The sequence below is a fragment of the Heptranchias perlo genome, unplaced genomic scaffold (genome assembly GCF_035084215.1).
Source record: "Heptranchias perlo isolate sHepPer1 unplaced genomic scaffold, sHepPer1.hap1 HAP1_SCAFFOLD_263, whole genome shotgun sequence".
Classification (NCBI taxonomy): Eukaryota; Metazoa; Chordata; class Chondrichthyes; order Hexanchiformes; family Hexanchidae; genus Heptranchias; species Heptranchias perlo.
The window spans coordinates 213,265-240,722 of NW_027139275.1; the positions used below are offsets into that span (position 1 = coordinate 213,265).

General features: G+C 45.8%; 1 protein-coding gene and 3 non-coding genes across 4 annotated transcripts in view; 2 read left to right on the forward strand and 2 right to left on the reverse strand.

Annotated features, from left to right (window-relative positions):
- LOC137310548 (zinc finger protein 271-like) overlaps positions 1-27,458 on the forward strand; it is a 342,914-nt gene that overhangs the window by 211,164 nt on the left and 104,292 nt on the right. The window lies entirely within an intron of this gene.
- On the reverse strand, positions 10,170-10,242 carry trnaf-gaa (transfer RNA phenylalanine (anticodon GAA)). The gene has a single exon. It is a non-coding gene; the product is annotated as a tRNA-Phe (tRNA).
- Positions 13,469-13,560, forward strand: trnar-ucu (transfer RNA arginine (anticodon UCU)). The gene is given in 2 exon segments: positions 13,469-13,505; positions 13,525-13,560. It is a non-coding gene; the product is annotated as a tRNA-Arg (tRNA).
- Positions 15,126-15,197, reverse strand: trnaw-cca (transfer RNA tryptophan (anticodon CCA)). Its single transcript has one exon. It is a non-coding gene; the product is annotated as a tRNA-Trp (tRNA).

Below are 27,458 nucleotides of genomic sequence, written 5' to 3' on the forward strand. Positions count from 1 at the left end.
ACTGTGGATCTCATTCTGAACACAAGCCGATCGATCATCCTGTGAAATTACATCGTACTTGGGTATGAGGAAGGGTAATGGGCTCTGAGAAGGGTTCAGGGAGTCTAATGGCTTCTTAGTGGCGATCCGGTGGGGCAAAGGGATCCCAGAGAGGGGAAGAGACTATTAGAGCGTATCAGAGAGTGTAAGGGGATCTTAGAGAGGGGAAGGGAGTGTCACAGGGTATCAGAGAGAGTAAGGGGATCTCAGAGAGGGGAAGGGAGTGTCAGAGGGTATCAGAGAGTGTAAGGGGATCACAGAGAGGGGATGGAACTGTCAGAGAGTATCACAGAGTGTAAGGGGATCTCAGAGAGGGGAAGGGAGTGTCAGAGGGTATCAGAGAGTGTAAGGGGATCACAGAGAGGGGATGGAACTGTCAGAGAGTATCACAGAGTGTAAGGGGATCTCAGAGAGGGGAAGGGATTGTCAGAGGGTATCAGACAGTGTAACAGGATCTCAGAGAAGGGAAGGGAGTGTCAGAGGGTATCACAGAGTGTAAGGGGATCTCAGAGAGGGGAAGGGACTTTCAGAGGGTATCAGAGAGCGTAAGAGGGCTCAGAGAAGGGAAGGGAGTGTCAGAGGGTATCAAAGAGTGTAAGGGGATCGCAGAGAGGGGAAGGGATTGTCAGAGGGTACCAGACAGTGTAAGGGGATCTCAGAGAAGGGAAGGGAGTGTCAAAGGGTATCAGAGAGTGTAAGGGGATCTTAGAGAGGCGAAGGGACTTTCAGAGGGTATCAGAGAGCGTAAGAGGGCTCAGAGAGGGGAAGGGAGTGTCAGAGGGTATCAGACAGTGTAACGGGATCACAGAGAGGGGATGGAACTGTCAGAGAGTATCACAGAGTGTAAGGGTATCTCAGAGAAGGGAAGGGACTATCAGAGGGTATCAGAGAGCGTAAGAGGGCTCAGAGAGGGGAAGGGAGTGTCAGAAGGTATCAGACAGTGTAACAGGATCTCAGAGAAGGGAAGGGAGTGTCAGAGGGTATCAAAGAGTGTAAGGGGATCGCAGAGAGGGGAAGGGATTGTCAGAGGGTATCAGACAGTGTAAGTGGATCTCAGAGAGGGGATGGAACTGTCGGAGGATATCAGAGAGTGTAAGAGGATCTCAGAGAAGAGAAGGGATTGTCAGAGGATATCAGAGAGTGTAAGGGGATCTCAGAGAGAGGAAAGGACTGTCAGAGGGTATCAGAGAGCGTAAGTGGATCTCAGAGAGGGGAAGGGAGTGTCAGAGAGAATCAGAGAGCGTAAGTGGATCTCAGAGAGGGGAAGGGAGTGTCAGAGAGTATCAGAGAGCGTAAGTGGATCTCAGAGAAGGGAAGGGAGTGTCAGAGGGTATCAGAGAGCGTAAGAGGACTCAGGGCGGCACAGTGGGTAAGGAGCATTTTGCGGGTATCAGAGAGTGTAAAGGGCGCTGACAAGGTTCAAAAAGGATAATGGACTCTCGGACCATATCGGAGAAGATAAGGAGTTCAGGGAGAATCAAATCAGGTAAGGGGGTCTCCGGAGGTATCAGAGAGGCGAATGGATCCAGAGTTGTCATCTTCTGAATCTTACATTTTGAAGGCATCAACACATTTAATAACAGCAAAAAATGAAGCCGGTTGATCCGATAACCTGTCCGTGTCCCATGTGGAGGGAATGAGAAGATAGAATCGGGAGGGGCTGGATATTTGGCAACGCTCACGGTTTCCTTTCACACAGCTCAGTGTTGTGTCTGTTTCTCTAACTGGATTTCATGAACTGGAGATAAGAGGTCGCACTTTGGACCTTTTATCACCCAGTTTGAGAAATAAAACACGAAACGCCCAGCGTGGGGCTCGAACCCACGACCCTGAGATTAAGAGACTCATGTTTTACCGACTTAGCTCCCCAGCGCCGGCTTCAATACCTTTTCCCATCCTATTATTGTAGAGAGGCAGCTGTTGATTTTGCTGCAGGGGTTCAGTTTGTCTGACAATCCCAGCGTCGCTCCTTCTGCACACTCGCTTTTCATTCTGGAGTCAGTCTGATGCCTTGTCCCCGTCCTCCAGCACCGCGCTGAGCAGGAGAGGAACATCGAGACAGGAGAGGGCCACTCAGCCCCTCTTCCTGCTGTCCCATTCAATTAGATCATGAGGTGGTCTGTAACTCAACTCTATTTCCCCGCATTGGAAACATATCCCTTGGGACCCGAACCGAAAAAAGATCTGTCAATATCAGTCTTGTAAATTTGAATTGAGCCTCAATCCACATCCTTTTGGCCGAGAGAGTTCCAGCTTTCGGCCGTATTTTGTTTGCGAAAGTGATTCCTGATTTCTCGCCTCATTAATCGAGCACTAATTTCAAGATTAAGCCCCCTCATTATGCATTCCGCCAACAGAGAGAGAGGAAAAAAGGCCGCCTTAAGCGGAGATTGAACAAAGGATCTGTGGATTTTAATTCTAACGCTACCCCATCTGAGCTATTTCTGTTTTCTGTACATGCAATGTTTTATTTTTCTTTGAAAATCACATAAACGTAGGTGCGATTTCCCTCTCGGTGAACAGAGTGCTTCGGAGTAATGAGAGCGAACAAACCGTGGATCTGATCCTTAACACAGACTGGTAGATCCACATGTGGAATTAAATCGCACTTGGGTAGCAGAGAGGTTAATGGCTCCTGAGAATGAACCAGGGAGTCTAAGGGTTTATTTGTGTGGATCCGGTGGGGCAACGGGATCCCAGAGGCTGTCAGGGAATCAAAGGGCTTCTCAGGGGTTATCAAGGGGTGTGAGGCTATGAGGTATCAACGAGTTTACGGCACTCTGAGAAGTTATCAGAGAGGGCAAGGGACTGCCAGATGTTATCAGAGAGGGCAAGGGACTGCCAGATGTTATCAGAGAGGGCAAGGGACTTCCAGATGTTATCAGGGAGGGCAAGGGACTGCCAGATGTTATCAGAGAGGGCAAGGGACTGCCAGATGTTATCAGGGAGGGCAAGGGACTGCCAGATGTTATCAGGGAGAGTCAGGGTGTGTCAGTGGGTAAGGGGCCCTCCGAGCGTATCAGAAAATGGAAAGGGCACGGAGGAGGTATCAAGATAACAGAGAGGGAGAGAAAACGCTCCTGAAACCCGGGACTGAACCCTTTAGATCTTCAGTCTGACTGAGTTATTTCGGTGTTCTGGACATCCCGGAAATTCACTCGAAGGTCTGTTAGAATCGCAACAAAACTCTTCCTCCAATCGCAGCCTCTGAACCTCCACCCAGGACTTTCAATGGTGCAACTTTGATGAACTTCTGCTACTTTTTAATTTGTTCTCAGCAGTAACTGTTCACATCCTTTATCTGGCCCATGACATGGCATCTAGAAGAAAATGTCGATTGCAGCTTCACTGAAGCGGGGGACGCTTTGCACTCGTGAAAAAATCATACGCGAAAGAGACGGTTTGATCGAGGTGACACCAGGCCAGAGCAAAGGTCAGTTAATGTTTGCCGAGTGGCGAGAGGGAGAATTTGGAACTTCTGTGCGGTTGCACTGTGACTTTCCCAGATCTGCTTGGAGCGATATTCCCTTGAATTCATCACCTACAGGGACAATTTGATTCTCAGTTCCTGTTTTCTCCTGGTGCGCTTCTGAGATATAAAAAAATGAATGGATGATATCAACCTGAACCTCGTCACGGACACGCTACAGACTCAAAGCTCAGCACAACTCCAATCTGTTTCAGTTGGAAATTGTTTCCCAGGGATGGACAGCAATGCGCTGTCTGAGGCTGCATTCGCTGCTTTCCGCCGGCAGCGGGTGATTGGAGAAAGCGGGGCCGGACAATGTTACTGCTGTCACGGCCTCACTCACTCGGGGAGCTGGGGAAGCAGCGAAAAACTGATGGGCTTGATGCTGCGTCAAAAATGCGGCTGAGAACTGCTTTTGTTAACTGAGGAAGCGCTGCAGGATCCTTTAACGATCTCTCACAAATAAACTGAAACCTGTCGGAAGGTGAATAATATTTCACTTCAATCGTGAGCCCTCATTTTGAACCTTGTCTGTCAAGAAGTATTTCGATCACCTTCAAGCCATTCTCGGTTTTTTGGATATTGTTCAGATACCTGTTATCCAGCGGCAGGTGGAATATCAGCCGCGCTCAGCTGGCAATGTTTACGGTACATTTTTCTGTGAACAGAACGCACATTCGAAACCTGGAAACGCGAAACAACGAATTTTAAGGTAAAACCTCCCTATTGTCCCCGGGTGGGCTCGAACCACCAACCGTTACAGTTAATAACCAAAGGCGCTAACCAATTGCACCACAGTAGCCGTCTTGAACCATTAATTCACCGAGCGACCGTTTCAGCTTGCAGCGATCAATGTAACAGCTGTCTGACCATCAGTTTCCTTTTCCAAAATAAAGGGTGTGCAGTTTGCACGAGTGAAAATCGGTGCCGTCTTCTTTCTGAACATCAAACTCCCCTTGCCCCTAAATGCCTGTATGTTGGAAGACTCGGTCCCCCAGTCGGAGAGAGGATTGATTTCTCGAGCTGTGATTCACCATTCTCTATTCCAGTATTGCAGAAAATGAGATGAGATGAAATGAGCAGGTCCAACGAGCAGGTCTGTGACACTACACGGTGTCTACAAAGTTGTCTCTTGCACTTACAGTGAAGCGGACGGCAGTTTTCACTCTTAAACCAGTAAGTATGATGTTAAGAAAGTATGTGGCCGAGAAAGACTTGATTTCAGCGCGGTGACACTGGGCCAGAGTAAAGTTCAGTTAATGTGATTGTCGAGTGGCGAGAGGGTGGATTTGGAACTCCTGACCGGCTGCGCTGCACATTGTCCAGATCTGCTTGGAGCGATATTCACTTCAATTCATCACTGACAGGGACAGTTTGATTCTAAGTTTCTTTTCTCTGGTGCTTGGTGAGATTTCAAAATTGAAAGCGGCCCGTGCTTACCCCAAACTCGTCACTTGCACTCTGACAGATACAAGGCCGTCACACTCTTCACCAGTGAGATGAAAGCGGAGAGCGATTTCACGGTCGAATACAATGGCCAACAAAACTCATTCAATGAAAGTGCAGGTCATTGAGGGGCCTTTAAAGTCCTGATTGTTTGAACTGAACTTCTTCCCAAAGCGTTTGAGGGTCACGTGGGGCGATTTGGGGACTTCTTTTCCCTCTTTGCAAAATCTTCAACCACAGTTCAAGATCAAAAGTCGAGGGCAGAATGAGACGCCTTCCTGAAAATTGGGAACCAGAGAAGCAGATTTGAGTGCAAGGTTCTGTTTATTGAGAAAAAGCAGATAAAACACTCATCCCGGAACGATCCAGAATCCGATCAGCTCGAAAAGCAACGATTACCCCGTGATTTGAACACTCAGCCTTCTGGTGGCGGAATAAATAATGTGGATAGAAGCAGGAAGTTGAAAAGTGGGAATTGATAAATTAAGTGAGCAGGTAAAACTGCGGCAAATAGAGTTCAATGTGGGGGAGAGCGAGGTCATCCACTTTAAATCTAAGATCAATCAGTGTATTTTCTAAATGGTGATAAACTAGGAACTGTGGAGGAGCAGAGAGATTTTGCGGTCCATGTACAGAAACCGCTCCCAACCAGCGCACAGGTACAAAAAATAATTCGGACCGCCGGTTAGTTTATTTGCATAGAGTTTACCGTAATATCATGATCACGGATTCGATTCTTGTAATTTACTTTATTTATATCGGGTTTTTTAACTTTTAAAATCCAAGCTTTACAAAAAGGTCCCCAGACAAATTCCCGGGGGCAGTTTATTGAATAACATCCATTGTAACTTTACCCCTGGGCCGGAGAAACACGTCTTTCTTTTTATTTGTCTTTCTCCGGTTTGCAGATAAACGTTTAACTCGCGGCCTGTTCCCATTAATGATCATCAGCAGCAACAGACAGACAGAGCGGGTCTGACCGCCCCGAGATGTGGAAAAAGCATCAATTTCGGACAAATGCATCAAATCAAATAGTCACCCGGCACCGAGAGAGACAAAACCAAGAGAAAAAGGCAGAAGGTAACAGAGAAATAAAAACCAAATACAGACGATATAAATATTTCCCATCCTTGATGTCTCTCTATTCAATCCCCAATCCTTCAGTGGCGGGTATCAAATTTCACTGTAAATAATTGCGAGAATCAAAGCGAGGAAGAAGAAACTAAACAACCAAAAACTGCCGAAACTTGGGATTGAACGTAAGATCTTCAGTCGAACGCGCTCCCAACTGAGCTATTTCGGCCCCATATCAAAGCATTCCTTTATTTCATTGTCTTGGAACAAAATATAACCCCAGGTGGAATTACCCCTCCTGTTCATTCCTCAATTCATATAAAAACATCGCACTCATATATACACACCCACAGTTCATATAAAAACATCGCACTCATATATACACACCCACGGTTCATATATAAACATCACACTCATATATACACACCCACAGTTCATATATAAACATCACACTCATCGATTACTCCCACAGGTCATCTATAAATATCACACACACATATACAAACCCACAGTTGATATATAAAAATCGCTGTCATACATAAACTCAAAAGTTTATAAAAAACAACGCACTCATAGATCCACACCCAGTTTGTCGGAGGGAGATCGGTACCGACTGCCAATGGAGCTCTCAGAGTGGGAGAGGCGGAAACAACAGCGACCGAACAAACTCTGGATCTCATCCTTAACACAGACCGGTAGATTCACCTGTGAAGTTACACCGCACTTTGATATCAGGGACGGTAACGGGTTCTGAGAAGGCAACAGTGCGTCTAATGGCTTCTTCGTGGCGATGCTTTGGGGCAAGGGCATCTCAGAGAGGGGAAGGAGCAGTCAGAGGGCATCAGAGAGTGTAACGGGGCTCAGAGAGGGGAAGGGGCAGTCAGAGGGTATCAGAGAGTGCAACGGGGCTCAGAGAGGGGAAGGGGCAGTCAGAGGGCATCAGAGAGTGTAACGGGGCTCAGAGAGGGGAAGGGGCAGTCATAGGGTATCAGAAAGTATATTGAGGTCTCAGAGAGGGGAAGGGGCAGTCAGAGGGTATCAGAGAGTGTAAGGACGCTCAGGGCGTATCAGTGGGTGAGGGGCACTCAGCGGGTATCAGAGAGTGTAAAGGGCGCTGACAAGGTTCAAAGAGGATAATGGACTCTCTGAGCTTATCAGAGAAGATAAGGAGCTCAGGGAGAATCAAAGAGGGTAAGGTGGGCTCAGGAGGTATCAGAGAGGCGAATGGATCCAGAGTTGGCGTCTTCTAAATATTACACTTCCTAACCATCAACATTTTAATAACAGCAAAAATGGAGCCTATTGAAACGGTATCTGCCGTGTCCCATGTGGAGGGAATGAGAAGATAGAATCGGGAGGGACTGGATATTTGGCAACGCTCACGGTTTCCTTTCACACAGCTCAGTGTTGTGTCTGTTTATATAACTGGATTTCTTGAACTGGAGATAAGAGGTTGCACTTTGAACCTTTCATCACCCACTGTGAAAAATAGAACACAAAACGCCCAATGTGTGGTTTAAACCCACGCCCCTGAGATTAGGAATTTCGTGCTTTACCGACTGAGCTAGCCGGGCCAGCGGCAGGGCTCCTTCCCATCCTATTATTGCAGAGAGGCAGGTGGTGAGGTTGCTGTCGGGGTTCAGTTTGTCCGACAATCCCAAGGTGGCTGAATCTGAACACCCGCTTTTCATTCTGGAGTCGGTTTGATGCCACTCACCAGTCGTCCAGCCCCGCACTGAGCAGGAGAGGAACATCGGGACAAGAGAAGACCATTCAGCCCCTCGAAAATTAACGATCTCTCACAAATCAACTGATACCAGTCGGAATGTGAATACCATTTTACTTTTCCAAAATAAAGGGAGTGACATTCATTGTGAAAACAGCCTGATGTCGCTCACAGCAGAAATATCCATGTCAGAGTGAACGAGCTCGCCTGCAAACTTCGGACTTTGTCTGTCAGAAGTATTCCGACTTCGTTCAAGCCAATCTCGGCTTTTTTGGATATTTTTCAGATGCCTGTTATCCAACCGCAGAATAAATGGTCGAAAATCAGACGCACTCAGCTGGCAATGTTTACGGTACATTTTCTGGCAGATGAGACACACATTCGAACCCAAGAAATGCGAGACAATGAATGTTCAGGTAAAAAGTTGCTCAACCGTTCCCGGGTGGGTTCGAACCACAAACCTTTCAGTTAACCAATTGCGCCACAGAGACAGAGCTTGCAGCTGCTCAAGGACTAATTCATCGAGCTAAAATTTCAGCTTGCTGCGATTAGTATAACAGCTGTCTTACCAGCCGTTTAATTTTCCAAACGAAAGGGTGTGCAGCTTGTCCGAATGAAAATTTGTGCTGTATTATTTCTGAACATTAAACTCACCTTGCCATTAAACACCTGTATGTTGGAAGACTCGGTCCCCTCGTGGTCGAGAGGATTGATTTTTTGAGCTGTGATTCTCCATTCTATATTCCAGTAATATTCAGGTTTGCTGAAAATGAGACGAGATGAAATGAGCAGGTCCAACGAGCAGCTCTGTGACACTACACGGTGTCTACAAAGTTGTCTCTTGCACTTACAGTGAAGCGGACGGCAGTTTTCACTATTAAATTAGGAACAATGATGTTAAGGAAAAATGTGTTCGAGAAAGACTTGATTTCAGCGCGGTGACACTGGGCCAGAGTAAAGTTCAGTTAATGTGATTGCCGAGTGGGGAGAGGGTGGATTTGGAACTCCTGTGCGGCTGCGCTGCGCATTGTCCAGATCTGCTTGGAGCGATATTCACTTCAATTCATCACTGACAGGGACAGTTTGATTCTAAGTTTCTTTTCCCCGGTGCTTGGTGAGATTTCAAAAATAAACGCGACCCGTGCTCACCCCAAACTCGTCACTTACACGCTGACAGATACAAGGCCGTCACACTCTTCACTTCAGTGAGATGAAAGCGGAGAGCGATTTCACGGTCGAATACAATGGCGAACAAAACTCATTCAATGAAAGTGCAGGTCATTGAGGGGCCTTTAAAGTCCTGATTGTTTGAACTGAACTTCTTCCCAAAGCGTTTGAGATTCAGGTGGAGCGATTTGGGGACTTGTTTTCCCTCTGCAAAAGTTTCAACCACAGTTCAAGATCAAAAGTCGAGGGCAGAATGAGACGCCTTCGTGAAATTTGAGAAGTCGGGAAGCAGACTTTAGAGCAAGGTTCTGTTTATTGTGAAAAAGCAAATAAAACATTCATCCCGGAACGATCCAGAATCCGATCAGCTCGAAAAGCAACGGTTACCCCGTGATTTGAACACTCAGTCTTCTGGTGGCGGAATAAATAATGTGGATAGAAGCAGGAAGTTGAAAAGTGGGAATTGATAAATTAAGTGAGTGGGTAAAACTGCGGCAAATAGAGTTCAATGTGGGGGAGAGCGAGGTCATCCACTTTAAATCTAAGATCAATCAGTGTATTTTCTAAATGGTGAGAAGCTCGGAACTGTGGAGGAGCAGAGAGATTTAGGAGTCCATGCACAGAAACCGCTACCAACCAACGTACAGGTACAAAAAATAATTAAACAGCCGAATGTGCTGTTGGTCCGGCAGGTTAACTCATTTGCATGGAGTATGCCGTAATATCATGATCACGGATTCGATTCTTGTAATTTATTTTATTTATTTCGGTTTTTTGTAACTTTTAAAATCAAAGCTTTGCAAAAAAAATCCACAGACAAATTGACGGGGACAGTTTATTGAATAACATCCATCGTAACTTTACCCCTGGGCCGGAGAAACACGTCTTTCTTTTTATTTGTCTTTCTCCGGTTTGCAGATAAACGTTTAACTCGCGGCCTGTTCCCATTAATGATCATCAGCAGCAACAGACAGACAGAGCGGGTCTGACCGCCCCGAGATGGGGAAAAGGCATCAATTTGGAACAAATGCATCAAATCAAATAGTCACCCGGCACCAAGAGAGACAAAACCAAGAGAAAAAGGCAGAAGGTAACAGAGAAATAAAAACCAAATACAGACGATAGAAATATTTCCCTTCCTTGATGTCTCTCCATTCCATCCCCAATCCTTCAGTGGTGGGGATCAAATTTCACTGGAAATAAATGTGAGAATCGAAGCGAGGAAGAAGAAACTGAACAACCAAAAACTGCCGAAACTCGGGATTGAACCAAGGACCTTTAGATCTTCAGTCTAACGCTCTCCCAACTGAGCTATTTCCGCCCCATGTCAAAGTTTCTCTTTATGTCATTGTCTTCAAAAAAATATAACCCCAGGAGGAATTGCCCCTCCTGTTCATTCCGAAATTCAAATAAAAACATCGCACTCATATTTACACACCCACAGTTCATATATAAACATCACACTCATATATACACACCCACAGTTCATATATAAACATCACACTCATATATACACATCCACAGTTCATATATAAACATCACACTCATATATACACACCCACAGTTCATATATAAATATCACACTCATATATACACACCCACAGTTCATATATAAACATCGCACTCATATATACACACCCACAGTTCATATATAAATATCACACTCATATATACACACCCACAGTTCATATATAAACATCGCACTCATATATACACACCCACAGTTCATATATGAACATCACACTCATATATACACACCCACAGTTCATATATAAACACCGCACTCATATATACACACCCACAGTTCATATATAAACATCACACTCATATATACACACCCACAGTTCATATATAAACACCGCACTCATATATACACACCCACAGTTCATATATAAACATCGCACTCATATATACACACCCACAGTTCATATATAAACACCGCACTCATATATACACACCCACAGTTCATATATAAACATCGCACTCATATATACACACCCACAGTTCATATATAAACATCACACTCATATATACACACCCACAGTTCATATATAAACATCACACTCAAAAATACACATTCATAGTTCTATATAAACATCAAACTCATATAAACACACCCACAGTTCATACACCATCCAGGATAAAGCAGCCCGCTTGAATGGCACCCCATCCACCACCCTAAACATTCACTCCCTTCACCACCGGCGCACTGTGGCTGCAGTGTGTACCATCCACAGGATGCACTGCAGCAACTCGCCAAGGCTTCTTTGACAGCACCTCCAAAACCCGCGACCTCTACCATCCAGAAAGACAAGAGCAGCAGGCACATGGGAACAACACCACCTGCACGTTCCCCTCCAAGTTACACACCATCCCGGCTTGGAAATATATCGCCGTTCCTTCATCGTCGCTGGGTCAAAATCCTGGAACTCCCTTCCTAACAGCACTGTGGGAGAACCGTCACCACATGGACTGCAGCGGTTCAAGAAGGCGGCTCACCACCACCTTCTCAAGGGCAATTGTAAACAATTTTACAACACCAAGTTATAGTCCAGCAATTTTATTTTAAATTCACAAGCTTTCGGAGGCTTCCTCCTTCGTCAGGTGAACGATGTGAAAATGAAATCCTCGAAATGAAATCGCATTTATAATTCACAGAACAATGCTTGGTGAGTGCAGACAGTTTTTTCAACTGCCCGTTGCCAAGGCAATCAGTGTGCAGACAGACAGGTGTTACCTGCCAGGTCTCAGAATGTACAAATCACCAAAAAAAACAACAAACAAAAAAAAACAGAGATCGAGAGGTCGAAACATAGAAAAGACAGCAACTGACCCGTTATATTAAAAACAGATAATATTTGTTCGCTGGTGGGGTAACGTGTAGCGTGACATGAACCCAAGATCCCGGTTGAGGCCGTCCTCATGGGTGCGGAACTTGGCTATCAATTTCTGCTCGACGATTTTGCGTTGTCGTGTGTCTCGAAGGCCGCCTTGGAGAACGCTTACCCGAAGGTCGGTGGCTGAATGTCCATGACTGCTGAAGTGTTCCCCGACTGGGAGGGAACCCTCCTGTCTGGCGATTGTTGCGCGGTGTCCGTTCATCCGTTGTCGCAGCGTCTCAAGGGCAATTAGGGATGGGCAATAAATGCCGACCTCGACAGCGACGCCCACATCCCATGAAAGAAAAAAAGTAAATAAATAAACATCGCACTCATATATACACACCCACAGTTCATATATAAACATCGCACTCATAATAAACAAGGCACTCATATATACACACACAGTTCATATATATACACCGCTCTCATATATACACACCCGCAGTTGCTATGTGAACATCACACTCATATCTACACTCCCACAGTTTACAAAACAAGAGCGCACTCTTACTGCACATCCACTTAATATCTACCCAAAGTCCTGTTTATTGTTCTCACTAAAGTCTGAACACTGAAAGTTTAACTGTTTTCCAGATACTTTCCGCCCTGCTTTGTATTTTCAACGTTCAATTTGCTGAAGTCCGGCAAAGGGGGCGCGATATCGGTCCTGCCGGTGAATGCTGCTTCAACGGAAGTCTCGGTGTCCAGGAGCTGGCGGGGATTGGAAAGCTGTTGTGTCACACGAAGTGTCTGAAAGGCCCGGATACACCTGAAGGTTATCAGTGCGGTGCCCACACCTCGTGCTGTAATGTTAGCGAGCCGGACATCAACTTAAAAGGCGGCTTGTTGCAAACACGTTGTGGTCACAGTTTCTTTTTGCACATAACTGAACCTAAAACATTCAAAATACAATGTTTTCTTTGCTGCATCACAATAAGCAATATCTTATTATAAAGTTTCGCTCATTGGTTCCTAAGTGTCAGATGGGAGAATTGTCTGAACCCCTCATTTATTTCATTGTTCATTCAGAATCTGCCCACGGATTGACACAGAGATAAACACAGGGAGAGATGCAGAGTATCGGTAAACACAGCGAGAGATACAGAGTATCGGTAAACACAGCGAGAGATACAGAGTATCGGTAAACACAGCGGGAGAGTTGCAGAGTATCGGTAAACACAGCGGGAGATACAGAGTATCGGTAAACACAGCGGGAGATACAGAGTATCGGTAAACACAGCGAGAGATACAGAGTATCGGTAAACACAGGGAGAGATACAGAGTATCGATAAACACAGGGAGAGATACAGAGTATCGGTAAACACAGCGGGAGATACAGAGTATCGGTAAACACAGGGAGAGATACAGAGTATCGGTAAACACAGGGAGAGTTGCAGAGTATCGGTAAACACGGCGGCAGGTCCCTGAGCCACAGTGAAAATGCTGTGATTTCAACCTGGTTCAAAACACGCAGCCTTCTGATGTGGAGTCAGACGCGACTGTTCTTGCACCAGGCCCACAACAAGCGGCTGGAGCCGGATCCATTGGAGGGCGATCGGTGCAGACTGCCGCCCCGGCTCTCGGAATGTGAGAGGCGGAAGCAGGAGCAGCCTGACTGCCTCAACCACAGCACAGGATCCCCGCTCTCCTTCAAATTTCATCACTGACTCTGTGGCGCAATGGACAGCGTGTTGGACTTCTACTTAATAATTGAAGGGGATATTCAAAGGTTGTGGGTTCGAGTCCCACCAGAGTTGGGTTTTAGTTCACGGATCGGGAGCTGGGAAGTGAAATTTTGCAGCAGGATCATTAATGTCCGTCAAGGATGTGAAACTGCCCCCGACACTTCATCTGACACAAGTGGCTCCAGTCACACCCGGATTTATGATTCTAAATCCACTCTGAGCTGGATTGGCGAAACTCTCTCAAGGAGGAGACTCATCATCTGCTCAGACCGAAAGTCAATCTGCTGGACTTCCGGCTCTGTCAGACTGAATGTTCCTTCAGACAGGTTTCTCACTGGACACATGCATCCTGCTGCCGTGTGAGCATTGGTGCTGGAGGGGGAGAATTCTTGCTTGTAGTAATTCTATTCCTGTAAAACTAGCTCCTGAAGTGTCGGATGGAAAGTATCCTGGCTGAGCGGTCTAAGGCGCTGGTTTAAAGCTCCAGTTAAATCCCACGATTTGTGGATGGATCAAAATCATAGTTTGTGTCTCCAAAACCGCAGCCTCCCTCCTGTAAACAAGTAATACTGAACATCTCATCTGCTATTGCAACAGCGTAATCCGGAGGAACCACATGGCAATTCAAATAAGTAGATGCATTTTGGAACAAACTAATTGTACCTTCAACTCCGGTCAAAATGTTCACAAGCAAAAGGATTGTTTGATCTCGCTGAGACTCGAATTGACAACCTCGGTATTTCCCGACCCTGTCCTGTCAAAAAAGGACCGCGCACTGACCGATTGCGCCGCTGGAGCCCGGTCACTCTGATCACCTGTCCCACTCTGCTGGAAAGAATCTTAAGGTGAGAGGCCCGAACCTGTGGAAACGTGTCCTGTCACTGTGATGAAACTAATATCTGCACTTCCACTTTCAGCTCCTTTCACATCCTCTGCTCCATCGCACGACAATCGGGTTTTCTGCGAACAGGTCAGAAATTCTCTCAGTTGTGAGATTTGAACCCAGCGCCCACGCAGTGATTGGATTTATTGTCTTAAAGCAGTGAGCTCCGTTCCCACAACGCCTTGCCAGTCTCTCACACTTTGTTTAATGCCCAGTTAAATAAATTGGTGCTAATTGACCGCATTTACCCCGTGCTGGGGTTGTTCTCCTCAGAGCAGAGAAGGTTCAGAGGAGATTTGATAGAAGTGTTCAAAGTCAAGAAGGGTTCAGATAAAGTTAATAAAGAGAAGCTGTTCCCATTGGCGGAAGTGTCGAGAACCAGAGGACACAGATTTGAGATGATTGCAAAAGAACCAAAGGCGACATGAGGAAAATCTTTTTTACGCAGCGAATGGTTATGATCTGGAATGCGCTGCCTGAAAGGGCGGTGGAAGCAGATTCAATCGTGGCTTTCAAAAAGGAATTTGATAAATACTTGAAGGGGAAAATGCAGGGCCCCGGGGAAAGGGACGGGGAATGGGACCAATGGGATTGGTCTTACAAAAGGCAGGTAAGGGATTGATGGGTTGAATGGCCTCCTTCTGTGGTGTGTTCATTCTGTGATAAATATTATTTTACACACAGTGAACAGACCATCCCTGAAAGACTGCCCCGCGATAAAACAGAGTGACACTGAAACGTTGCGAAAATGCAATGACCCCGACGTGATTCGAACACGCATCCTTCTGATCTGGAGTCAGACGCGCTACCGTTGCGCCACGAGGTCCACAGCGCCCACCTGGAGCCGGATCCATAGGAGGGAGATCGGTACCGACCGCCACAGGGACTCGAAGAGGCGGAAGCAGCAGCAGCAACAGCGCAGGAGCCCCGCTCTCCAATCCAGCCGTTCCCAGCGGAGAGCTGCCAGTCCCGGCCTGAGCCCTGTCTGGGAGCCGCCTGCCATTCAGTCTTTACAGAACGGGACCGATCCAGTTTCAGCTCACACACAAGCTCAGGAATCCCACTCCTGACAGGTTCACTTATTTAAACCTTGTTTAGATTCAGTGAATTGGGATTTAATTCAATCCTCATCTGCTCGCCGCTCTGTCAGTTCAGGACTTTATTTAAACCGATACTTGGAGCTCTGTTTTACAGGGTGCCGGCTGTTCAAACATTTCTCAGTCCCATCACGAACACTTTTTGCTGCTAACTTCTGCTTAATACAAAGTTCCCAGGAACGAGGGAATTTCTCCTGGGTACTGAGTTCAAGTTAAGGAACAATAAACGTGCGATTACACTACTTGGTGTATTCTATAGGCCACCAGCCAGTGGGACGGATATAGAGGAGCAAATTTGCAGGGAAATTGCAGAGAGGTGCATAAGCCATAGAGTAGTGATAACAGGGGATTTCAACTATCCTCATATAGACTGGGATAACAATAATATAAGGCGCAAAGAAGGGGAAGAATTTTTGAAATGTGTTCAGGATAACTTTCACGACCAGTACGTTTCTGGCCCACTGAGGAAGGAGGCATTACTGGATTTGGTGCAAGGGAATGAGGCGGGCCAAGTGGAGCAAGTGTCAGTGGGGGAGCATTTAGGGAGCAGCGATCAGTATCATAAGGATTAGAATAGCTATGGAAATGGACTCTGTCCATTCTAAAGTAAAAGTACTCAATTGGAGGAGGGTCAATTTCAGTGGGATGAGAACAGATCTGACCCCGGTAAATTGGAATTAAAGATTGTCAGGCAAAACTATAATTGGACAGTGGGCGGCTTTTAAAAAGATGATTCGGGTACAGACAAGGTACATTCCAACGAGGTAGAAAGGTCGGGCAACTAAGGCCAGAGCTCCCTGGATAGTAAGAGATAGAGAATAAGATGAAGCGGGAAAAAGTGGCGTATGACAGGTGTCAGGTTGATAACACAAGTGCCAACCAGAGAGAATATAGAAAGTTCAGAGGGGAAGTGAAAAAGGAAATCAGAGGGGCAAAGAGAGAGCATAAGAATAGCGGAAAACATAAAAGGGAATCAAAAAGTCTTCTACAGACATGTTAACAGTAAACGGGTAGTAAGAGGAGGGGCGGGGACGATTAGGGACCATAAAGGAGATCTACTCATGGAGGCAGTGGGCATGGCCTGAGGTACTAAATGAGTACTTCGCATTGTTCTTTACCAAGGAAGAAGATGCTGCCAGATTCTCGATATAGGAAGATATAGTTAAGATACTGGATGGGCTAAAAAATGAGAAAGAAGAGGTACTAGAAAGGCTTGCTGTACTTAATATAGATAAGTCAACTAGTCTGGATGGGATGCACCCGAGGATGCTGAGGGAAGTAAAGGGGGAAATTGGAGAGGTACTGGCAATAATCTTCCAGACATCCTTAGATATGGGGATGGTGCCAGAGGACTGGAGAATTGCAAAGGTTACAACCTTGTTCAAAAAAAGGGTGTAAAGATAAACCCAGCAACTATAGGCCAGTCAGTTTAACCTCGGTGATGGGGAAAGTTTTGGAAATGATAATCCGGGACAGAATTAACAGTCACTTGGACGAGTGTGGATTGATTAGGGAAAGCCAGCACGGATTTGTTAAAGGCAAATCGTGTTTAACCAACTTGATAGAGTTGGTTAATGAGGTAACAGAGAGGGTGGATGAGGTCAATGCAGTTGACGTGGTGTATATGGATTTTCAAAAAGCGTTTGATAATGTGCCACGTGGTAGGCTTGCTGTCAAGATTGCAGCCCATGGAATAATGGGGGCAATAGCAATATGGATGCAACACTAGCTAAATGACAGGAAACAGAGAGTTGTGGTGAATGGTTGTTTTTCGAACAGGAGGGAGGTGGGCAATGGTGTTCCATAGGGGTCGGTGCTGGGACCACTACTTTTCTTGATATATATTAATGACTTGGACTTGGGAGTAAAGGGTACAATATCAAAATTTGCAGATGACACAAAACTTGGAAGGGTAGAGAACAGTGAGGTGGATAGACTTGAAGAGGATATGGACACGATGGTGGCATGGACGGACACGTGGCAGATGAAGTTCAACACGGAAAAATGCGAGGTGATGCATTTCGGTGGGAAAAACGAGGAGAGGCAATATAAACTAGAGGGCAGAATTCTAAAAGGGTGAGAGGAACAGAGGGATCTTGGGGTATATGTGCACAAATCGTTGAAAGTGGCAGGGCAGGTTGAGAAAGCGGTTTATAAAGCAGACGGGGTCCTGGGCTTTATAAAGAGGGGCATAGAGTAGAAAAGCATGGAAGTCATGATGAACCTTCATAAAACACTATTTCGGCCACAAATGAAGTATTGTGTCCAGTTCTGGGCAGTGCACTTTTGGAAGGATGTGAAGGCCTTGAGAGGGTGCAGAGGAGATTTACTAGAATGATTCCAGGGATGAGGGACTTAAATTACATGGATAGACTGAAGACGCTGGGATTGTTCTCCTTGGAACTGAGAAGGTTGAGAGGAGATTTGATAGAGATATTCAAAATCATGAAGGGCCTAGACAGAGTAGATAGAGTGAAACTGTTCCCATTGGCGGAAGGGACATGAACCAAAGGGCATAGATTTAAGGTGATTGGTAAAAGAACCAAAGGTGACATGAGTAAAAACTTCTTTACACAGCGAGTGGTTGGAATCTTTGATTTTTGTGCTTTGCAAGTGATGAAATTTCATTATTTTACAGACTGTACCTTAAGAGTGGGGTTAAAAGTTCAGTGTTTATGACGCCAGGAATCTGGTGCAGCCGTTGTTAAATTTATCAAAGCAGGCAATTGTCGCCATTTATCACAAGAACGCCCTAACTGGTTATGCAATCAAGATGAAAGTAACGCAACGAGGGACAATTGATACAACACGAAAGGCATCGGGCTATGACAAAAATCCCCACCGTTTTGCTTTTCCAACATAAAGCGTGCGCCATTTATTCTCTGAACATAGAAACAGTCTGGTCTCGCTCACTACAGAAATCTCCATGTCACAGCGAATTCGCCTTTCGGGACCTTGTCTCAAGATGAATTGTGATTTCCGTGAAGCCAATGTTCCATTCCTTTATAAGTTTCATGTGCCTGCTCTCCGATCACAAGGTTTTTTTTAGTCCACAGGGTAAATGGTGGAATATCAGCCCTGCTCAGCCGGCAATGATCACGGTACATTTTCTTGCAGACAAAACACACATTGAAACCCTGGAACTTTGAGGCGATGAATCCTGAGGAAAAATAAAATAAGGGCTCGAATCAATCTAACCAATAGCACCATCGAGACAAGTGAAGAGGTCACCTGCGAAACCAGTAATTCACTGAGCTAAACCTTGAGGCTGCAGTGACCAATATAACAGCTGTCCACTGTCAGTTTACTTTTCCAAAATGAATGGTTGAAACTTGCAGGAGTGAAAATCCAACGAGCCGGTCTTCACTCTTAAACCAGCAACTGTGAAGTTAAGAGAAACGTGCCGGAGAAATACTCGATTTCAGCGCGGTGTCACTGGGCCAGAGTAAAGCTCAGTTAATATGATCGCCGAGTGGCGAGAGGGTGGATTTGGAATTCCTGAGCGACCGCACTGCGCATTTTCCAGATCTGCTTGGAGCACCAATCCCTTCAATTCATCACTTACAGGGACAATTCGATTCTTGGTTTCTTTTCCCTGAACTTGACGAGATCTTAAAAATTGAAAGCGACCAATATCAGAGCTAACCTCGTCACCGACATGCTCACAGATACAGAGCGGCCACACTCTGCTTCAGTGAGATGAAAACCCAGAGCGGTTTCAAGGTCGAATGCAATTGGAAGCAAAGCTCGTTCAATGAAAGTGCAGGTCATTGAGGTGCCTTTAAAGTCCTGATTGTTTGAACTGAACTTCTTCCGAAAGCGCTTGAGATTCAGGTGGAGTGATTTGGGGATTTATTTTTCCTCTTTGCAAAAGTTTGAACCGCACGTCGAGATCAAAAGTCTAGGGCTAAATTAGGGCTTCTCCAGGGTATGACCCTCGAATCGAGAATTATCCCCCGACCTCAACGAGCCCAGAAACAAGAACGTGTCACGGACACATTCTATGAGAGGGCTGTCTGTATAATGAAAAGGCATTTTTGAAGAGACTTCCTGATCAGTTCTATGTTGGCTCCTGAACAAAACACAAACACCGCACTGTGCGTTTTTCCGTCTAAAATTCACTAAACACCACGAATTAAACAAAGGGAGTTGAACCCAGGATCTCTTGTTTACTGAACAAGCGCTTTAACCAACTAAGCCACGGAGCCAAGTCATGGTACTGTTTCCCACCTCCTCTCATTAATATCTATCAGCTACACATCACATTCTGTTGTGGGTTCAGACTGTTTGATCTTTGTCTATTTCGCTTGCCCGTTTCCCTGTGAATCCCGATAGTGACTGCGTTTCAAGCTGTGTTTATCTTTCTGTGTCCATCAGTGCTTTGATACACGAATGAATATTTGTGCTTGTGTTTGTTACTTGAAATAAATTTGGGATGGACAATTCTCGCTCTGACACTGAAGAACTAATTGAGCAAATTTCACAGTGAAGAGTTGTTTATTGTGGTGCTGAAACTAAAAAAAAATCGTAAAAGGTGCAAAGAGGGAAAACGAGAAAAACTAGTGAGTGAAATTAAGGACAACTTTCAAGGTTTTTACACGTACATTAAGAGAAAGAAGGGTGACTAAGAGTAATGTGGGCCCCTTAAAGACAAATGGAGGTGATATTGTAATTGAAAAATCAGGAAATAGCAGCCTTTTTTGACACTCACAGAAAAGCATGAGGATAATGTACCAGAGACACGAGGAAAACTGAAAATAAATCAAGGGGATTCAGTGTAAGTAAAATAATGGTATTGGAGAAAACAATTAGACTAAAGATAGACCAATCTCCAGGACCTGATGGTGACCATCCCAGGGGACTAAGGGGAATAGGTGAGGAAATTGTACATGCTTTAGTCATGATCGTTCAAAACTCTCTTGATTCAGGAATTGTTCCATGGATTGAAAAATTTCAAATGTCATTCCATTAATTAGGAAGGGTAGGAGAGACAAAGCAGGAAATTATAGACCTATTAGTCTGACGTCTGTTGTGGGGAAGTTACCAGTGTCCGTTATTAGGGAAAGAATGACTGAGCACTTGGATAATTCTGAATTGATCAGAGAGAGCCAGCATGGATTTGTAAAGTGTTAGTCAAGTCTAACGAAACTAGTTGACCTTTTTGAAGATGTAACGAATGTGGTAAATAATGGAGTGTCAATGGGGGTAATGTGTATATTGACTTCCAGAGGCATTCGATAAGGTTTAACATCAGAGACTGTTAACAGAAATGAGAACATGTGGAATTCAAAGCAACCCATTGACATGGGGAGGGAGTTGGTTTGGAGGTAGGAGACAGAGAGTAGGGTTAATAGGTATGTACTCAAATTGACAGGATTTGATTAGTGGTGTCCCCCAGGGATCTGCATAAATGAGGCAGATAAAGGAATAGAGAGCGGTATATCCAGGTTTGTCGACGACACCAAGTTTGGCGCAGTGAGTAGTGTAGATGGGAGCATAAAGTTATAAAAGGAAATTGATAGATTCAGTGAGTTGGTAAAACTGTGTCAGATGGAGCTTACATAGAATTACATAGAATGTACATCACAGAAACAGGCAATTCGGCCCAACCAGACTATACCGGTGTTTATGCTGCAGACGAGCCTCCTCCAACCCCTCTTCATCTAACCCGATGAGCAAACCTGAATATTCCTTTCTCCTCCATGTGTTTATCCAGCTTCACCGTAAATGCATCCATGATATTCGCCTTAACTACTCCTTGTGGGAGCGAGCTGCACATTCTAACGCCTCTCTGGATAAATATGTTTCTCTTGAATGCCAGATTGGATTTATTGATGACTATTATATTCATGGCCCTAAGTTCTGACGTCCCCACTCCCAAAAGTACAAACACCTTATCTACATCTGACCTATCAAACCCTTGCATAATCTTAAAGTCCTGTATCAGGTCACCCTCAGCCTTCTCTTTTCGAAACAAAAGAGCCCCAGACTGTTCAAAGTTTCAATCTGGGGAAGTGTGAGGCCATCCACTTTGGCCCTAAGCAAGATAAATCAGAGTATTTTCAAAATGGTGAGAAGCCAGGAACTGTGGGTGAGCAGAGATACTTCGGGAAATCACGAAGAGTTGGCAGACAGGTGCAAAAAATAATTAAAATGGCTAATGGAATGTCGGCCTTTATCTCAAGGGAACTGGAATTCAAAAGGGTGGAATTTATGTCACAATTCTATAAACTCTGTTGAGGCCACATTTAGAGTACGGCATTCAGTCCTGGGCACCAGACCTCAGGAAGGATATATTGGCCTTGCAGGAGGTGCAGCGCAGAAAGACCAGAATGATACCGGGGCTAAAATGGTTACATTATGAGGACAGGTTGCATGGACAAGGTTTGTATTTCCTCGTGTATAGAGGATTAAGTGGTGATGTAATTCAGGTGTTGAAGGTGATTCAATGATCCAATGGTGCTGTTGGTGCTGAATCGGTCCCCTTCAGTGAAGAGAGGGTCAGCGGGCGCCTGACAGACACGGCTCGGAACGAGATTCGCTTCTCTCCGGCGGCAGCGGCTGGTTTAGAGAGATCTCTCTGTCTGCTGCTGTTACTCCGCCTCCCGCACTCTGGGAGAACCGCGGAGCTCGGTCCTCATTTTTCTCTTATGGATCCGGCTCCATCCGTTTACTGTTGACGGGAGTGCGTCTGATACCAAGTCAGTCAGAAGCGGGTGCAAATCACAACATAGGCACAGGCCCAAGGACTGGGGACTGGTTTGATATTGGGTCCTTTTTTAGGGACCGGCTGTAGAATGTTTGTATAATAATAATGATCAGAATTAACTTTGATACAATGAAGTTTTTTTCAGTTATTTCCCATTTCCACCCTCACCAGTTTTATACAGTAACAGGTAACAATGTTTGAGGGATGTGATGTCCAGTGTTGGTGGAATCAGTGCAATTTAACTTGATACATTGAAGAATCTCTTGTCTATCCCAGGCTCTGACCTGAGGTTTAGACCCTCACCTAGTTTAAAATCGGTCACTAACTGATATAAATAAACCAGTAACAATCCCGAAACCTCATCGGGGATATTTGTTCCGATAATTAATGACGGTCCCAATTTCCACTGAAATTCTCAATCAGCAAATCCCAGAGGCTGTTTCGGGTTTGACAAACTGTGAAACAGATTGTTTTAAAAGCCGGAAAGAGGGAAAAACTGGTGGTTGATATGAAGTGTTATACATTATCTCTTTCTGTTTCAGATTTACAATTTCTCTTTGTGTGTTACTGACAGGAGAGGCTATAACGGAGCCCAGTGACTGGGTAACGAGCTGCACTGAGTCATTGGCCTGTGTTACAGACCGGCTCGTTGGACCTGCTCATTTCGTGAACTCGCTGGTGTCTCAGCACGTGTGATGACTGAGTGAATCCCTTCCCACACACGGAGCAGGTGAACAGTCTCTCAACCAATGGGCATGCGTTGATGTGTCAGCAGTGCATTTCTGCTTTTAAAGCTCTTCTCACAGTCACTGCATTAAAAGGTCACTCAATAGTGTCAACAAGTTAATGTTTCAGAAGGTGGGATGATCGAGTGAATCTCTTCCCACACACGGAGCAGGTGAACAGTCTCTCCCCAGTGTGAGTGCGTCAATGTCTCAGTAGTTCGTTTCTGATTTTAAATCTCTTCCCACAGTCAGAACATTTAAAGGTCACTCAGTGTGAACTCGCTGGTGTGTCAGCAGGGTCGATGACTGAGTGAATCTCTTCCCACACACTGAGCAGGTGAACGGCCTCTCCCCAGTGTGAACTCGCTGGTGTGTCAGCAGGGTCGATGACTGAGCGAATCCCTTCCCACACACTGAGCAGGTGAACGGCCTCTCCCCAGTGTGAACTCGCTGGTGTTTCAGCAGGGTGGATGACCAAGTGAATCCCTTCCCACACACTGAGCAGGTGAACGGCCTCTCCCCAGTGTGAACTCGCTGGTGTGTCAGCAGGGTCGATGACTGAGTGAATCCCTTCCCACACACTGAGCAGGGGAATGGCCTCTCCCCAGTGTGAACTCGCTGGTGTGTCAGCAGGGTCGATGACTGAGCGAATCCCTTCCCACACACGGAGCAGGTGAACGGCCTCTCCCCAGTGTGAACTCGCTGGTGTGACAGAAAGTGTGATGACAGAGCGAATCCCTTCCCACACACGGAGCAGGTGAACGGCCTCTCCCCAGTGCGAGCACGATGGTGTCTCAGCAGTTCAATTTTGCTTTGAAACCTCTTCTCACAGTCAGAACATTTAAAAGGTCTCTCATCAGTGTGAAGTCGCTCGTGTGTCAGCAGGGTGGATGATTGAGTGAATCCCTTCCCACACACGGAGCAGGTGAACGGCCTCTCCCCAGTGTGAACTCGCTGGTGTGTCAGCAGGGCGGATGACTGAGTGAATCCCTTCCCACACACGGAGCAGGTGAACGGCCTCTCCCCAGTGTGGGTACGATGGTGTGTCAGCAGATTCCTTTTGCATTTAAACCTCTTCTCACAGTCAGAACATTTAAAAGGTCTCTCATCAGAGTGAACTCGCTGGTGTGTCAGGAGGTGGGATGACCGAATGAATCCCTTCCCACACACGGAGCAGGTGAACGGCCTCTCCCCAGTGTGACGGCGTCGATGAGTTTCCAGCTCTGAAGGGTAATTGAATCCCTTCCCACAGTCCCCACATTTCCACGGTTTCTCCGTGGTCCGTGTGTCCTTGTGTCTCTCCAGGTTGGACGATCAGTTGAAGCCTCGTCCACACACAGAACACGTGTACGGTTTCTCCCCGCTGTGAATGGTGCGATGTTTTTTCTGGCTGTGTAACTGGTTAAAGCTCTTTCCACAGTCAGTGCACTGGAACACTCTCACTCGGGTGTGTGTGTGTCTCGGTGCTTTTCCACTCACACTGATGTTTGAAATCTTCTCCCACAGACAGAACAGACAAACATTTCTCCTTCCACATTCAAAGGCCGATGATATTCAGGTTCTGATGAATCAAGTGACTCTGTCAGATCTTGACGTGATCTTTGGTTTGAGTTTCCCTCTGCAAATCCTCCCCTGTTAAAGGAGTTGATAAAAGTTATCAATGTAAGTACAGGATAGAAATTCAGATCAGATAACTCTACTTTCTATGGAACATTATTTCCTCTCTCATTCCTCAAAGCTGTAAATCCCCGTCCCACACACTCTCCCTCCTCCCTGTGCTGAAATCCAAACCCATCACATCATCTTTCAGTGGCCCGAAACCATGAGTGAAAGGGTGAGAGAGTGAGTGTGAGAGAGTGAGTGTGAGAGAGTGAATGTGAGAGAGTGAATGTGAGAGAATGAATGTGAGAGAGTGCGTGTGAGAGAGTGAGTGTGAGAGAGTGTGAGAGAGTGTGAGTACAGCAGTGGGCTCGGTGTGGAGAATGAAGTGGGGCAGGTGGAGCATGTTTCAGTGGGGCAGCAGTGATCATAATTTCATTCGGTTTAGAATAGTTTTGGAAAAGGACAGGGGACAGTCAAATGTGAAAATACTTAACTGGAGGAGGGCGAATTTCATGAGTTAAAAAGGGATCTTGTCCAGGTTAATTGGCATCAAGAATTGGCAGGCAGAACAATAATTGAACAATGGGAGGCCTTCAAGGAGAAGTTGGTTTGGGAACAGAGCAGACAGATTCCCACGAGGAGGAAAGACATGGCATCCAAAGCTTGAGCTCCCTGGATGACTGAAGATGTCGAGATCACCATTTCTCCTTCATTTACAGACGCTCCCTGACCGATCGCCATTTCTCCTTCATTTGCAGACTCTCCCTGACCGATCACCATTTCTCCTTCATTTACAGACGCTGCCTGACTGATCACCATTTCTCCTTCATTTACAGACGCTCCCTGATTCGATGAGTCACGAGGTTTGACGCTGACACTGCGCATGCTCGGAGGCCGCGGGCCGTGTGTTGAGTTTCGGGTCTGATCTAAACCGGAGCCCCCGGAGTGTAGAGAGAGAGAGGAGAATGTTCACTGTTTGATATTCGGGCCCGGGGCCGCACTCGGGGTTTGTGAAGCCCCCGCCCCCTCCCCCGGGGTTTATTAACCCGCTCCCCCCGCCCATCTCTCACCTGTTGCCGACACGATCTCGGCCTCACTCCCCGCCCGCCGCGCATGCTCAGCTCACACTGCCCGGGTGATTGACGGGAGCTCCGGACCAATAGGAAGAGCGGAGAGGGGCTGGAGGACCGAGCGGGCGGATGGTCCTCCAACCAATGGGAGTGGGTGAGGGGCGGGACTTGCGGCACCGAGTGGGCGGGGCTGAGCCCGGATCTCCCTCATTGGCTGAAACTCTGCATCAATTTTAAACCTGATTGATGTCAAACTCGAGGGAAAAACTGGACTTTAATAAAGGACAAAGAGGAGGGAATATTGGAGGGAATAACACAATGTAGGGATAAAATGGATCAATTCAGGACAGACAGCAGGGAATATTGGAGGGAATAACACAGTGTAGGGATAAAATGGATTAATTCAGGACAGACAGCAGGGATTATTGGAGGAAATAACACAGCGTAGGGATAAAATGGATTAATTCAGGACAGACAGCAGGGAATATTGGAGGGAATAACACAGTGTAGGGATAAAATGGATTAATTCAGGACAGACAGCAGGGAATATTGGAGGGAATAACACAGTGTAGGGATAAAATGGATTAATTCAGGACAGACAGCAGGGATTATTGGAGGGAATAACACAGTGTAGGGATAAAATGGATTAATTCAGGACAGACAGCAGGGAATATTGGAGGGAATAACACAGTGTAGGGATAAAATGGATTAATTCAGGACAGACAGCAGGGATTATTGGAGGGAATAACACAGTGTAGGGATAAAATGGATTAATTCAGGACAGACAGCAGGGATTATTGGAGGGAATAACACAGTGTAGGGATAAAATGGATTAATTCAGGACAGACAGCAGGGAATATTGGAGGGAATAACACAGTATGGGGATAAAATGGATTAATTCAGGACAGACAGCAGGGAATATTGGAGGAAATAACACAGTGTGGGGATAAAATGGATTAATTCAGGACAGACAGCAGGGAATATTGGAGGGAATAACACAGTGTAGGGATAAAATGGATTAATTCAGGACAGACAGCAGGGAATATTGGAGGGAATAACACAGTGTAGGGATAAAATGGATTAATTCAGGACAGACAGCAGGGATTATTGGAGGGAATAACACAGTGTAGGGATAAAATGGATTAATTCAGGACAGACAGCAGGGAATATTGGAGGAAATAACACAGTGTAGGGATAAAATGGATTAATTCAGGACAGACAGCAGGGATTATTGGAGGGAATAACACAGTGTAGGGATAAAATGGATTAATTCAGGACAGACAGCAGGGATTATTGGAGGGAATAACACAGTGTAGGGATAAAATGGATTAATTCAGGACAGACAGCAGGGAATATTGGAGGAAATAACACAGTGTAGGGATAAAATGGATTAATTCAGGACAGACAGCAGGGATTATTGGAGGGAATAACACAGTGTAGGGATAAAATGGATTAATTCAGGACAGACAGCAGGGATTATTGGAGGGAATAACACAGTGCAGGGATAAAATGGATTAATTCAGGACAGACAGCAGGGATTATTGGAGGGAATAACACAGTGTAGGGATAAAATGGATTAATTCAGGACAGACAGCAGGGATTATTGGAGGAAATAACACAGTGTAGGGATAAAATGGATTAATTCAGGACAGACAGCAGGGAATATTGGAGGAAATAACACAGTGTAGGGATAAAATGGATTAATTCAGGACAGACAGCAGGGATTATTGGAGGAAATAACACAGTGTAGGGATAAAATGGATTAATTCAGGACAGACAGCAGGGATTATTGGAGGAAATAACACAGTGTAGGGATAAAATGGATTAATTCAGGACAGACAGCAGGGAATATTGGAGGGAATAACACAGTGTAGGGATAAAATG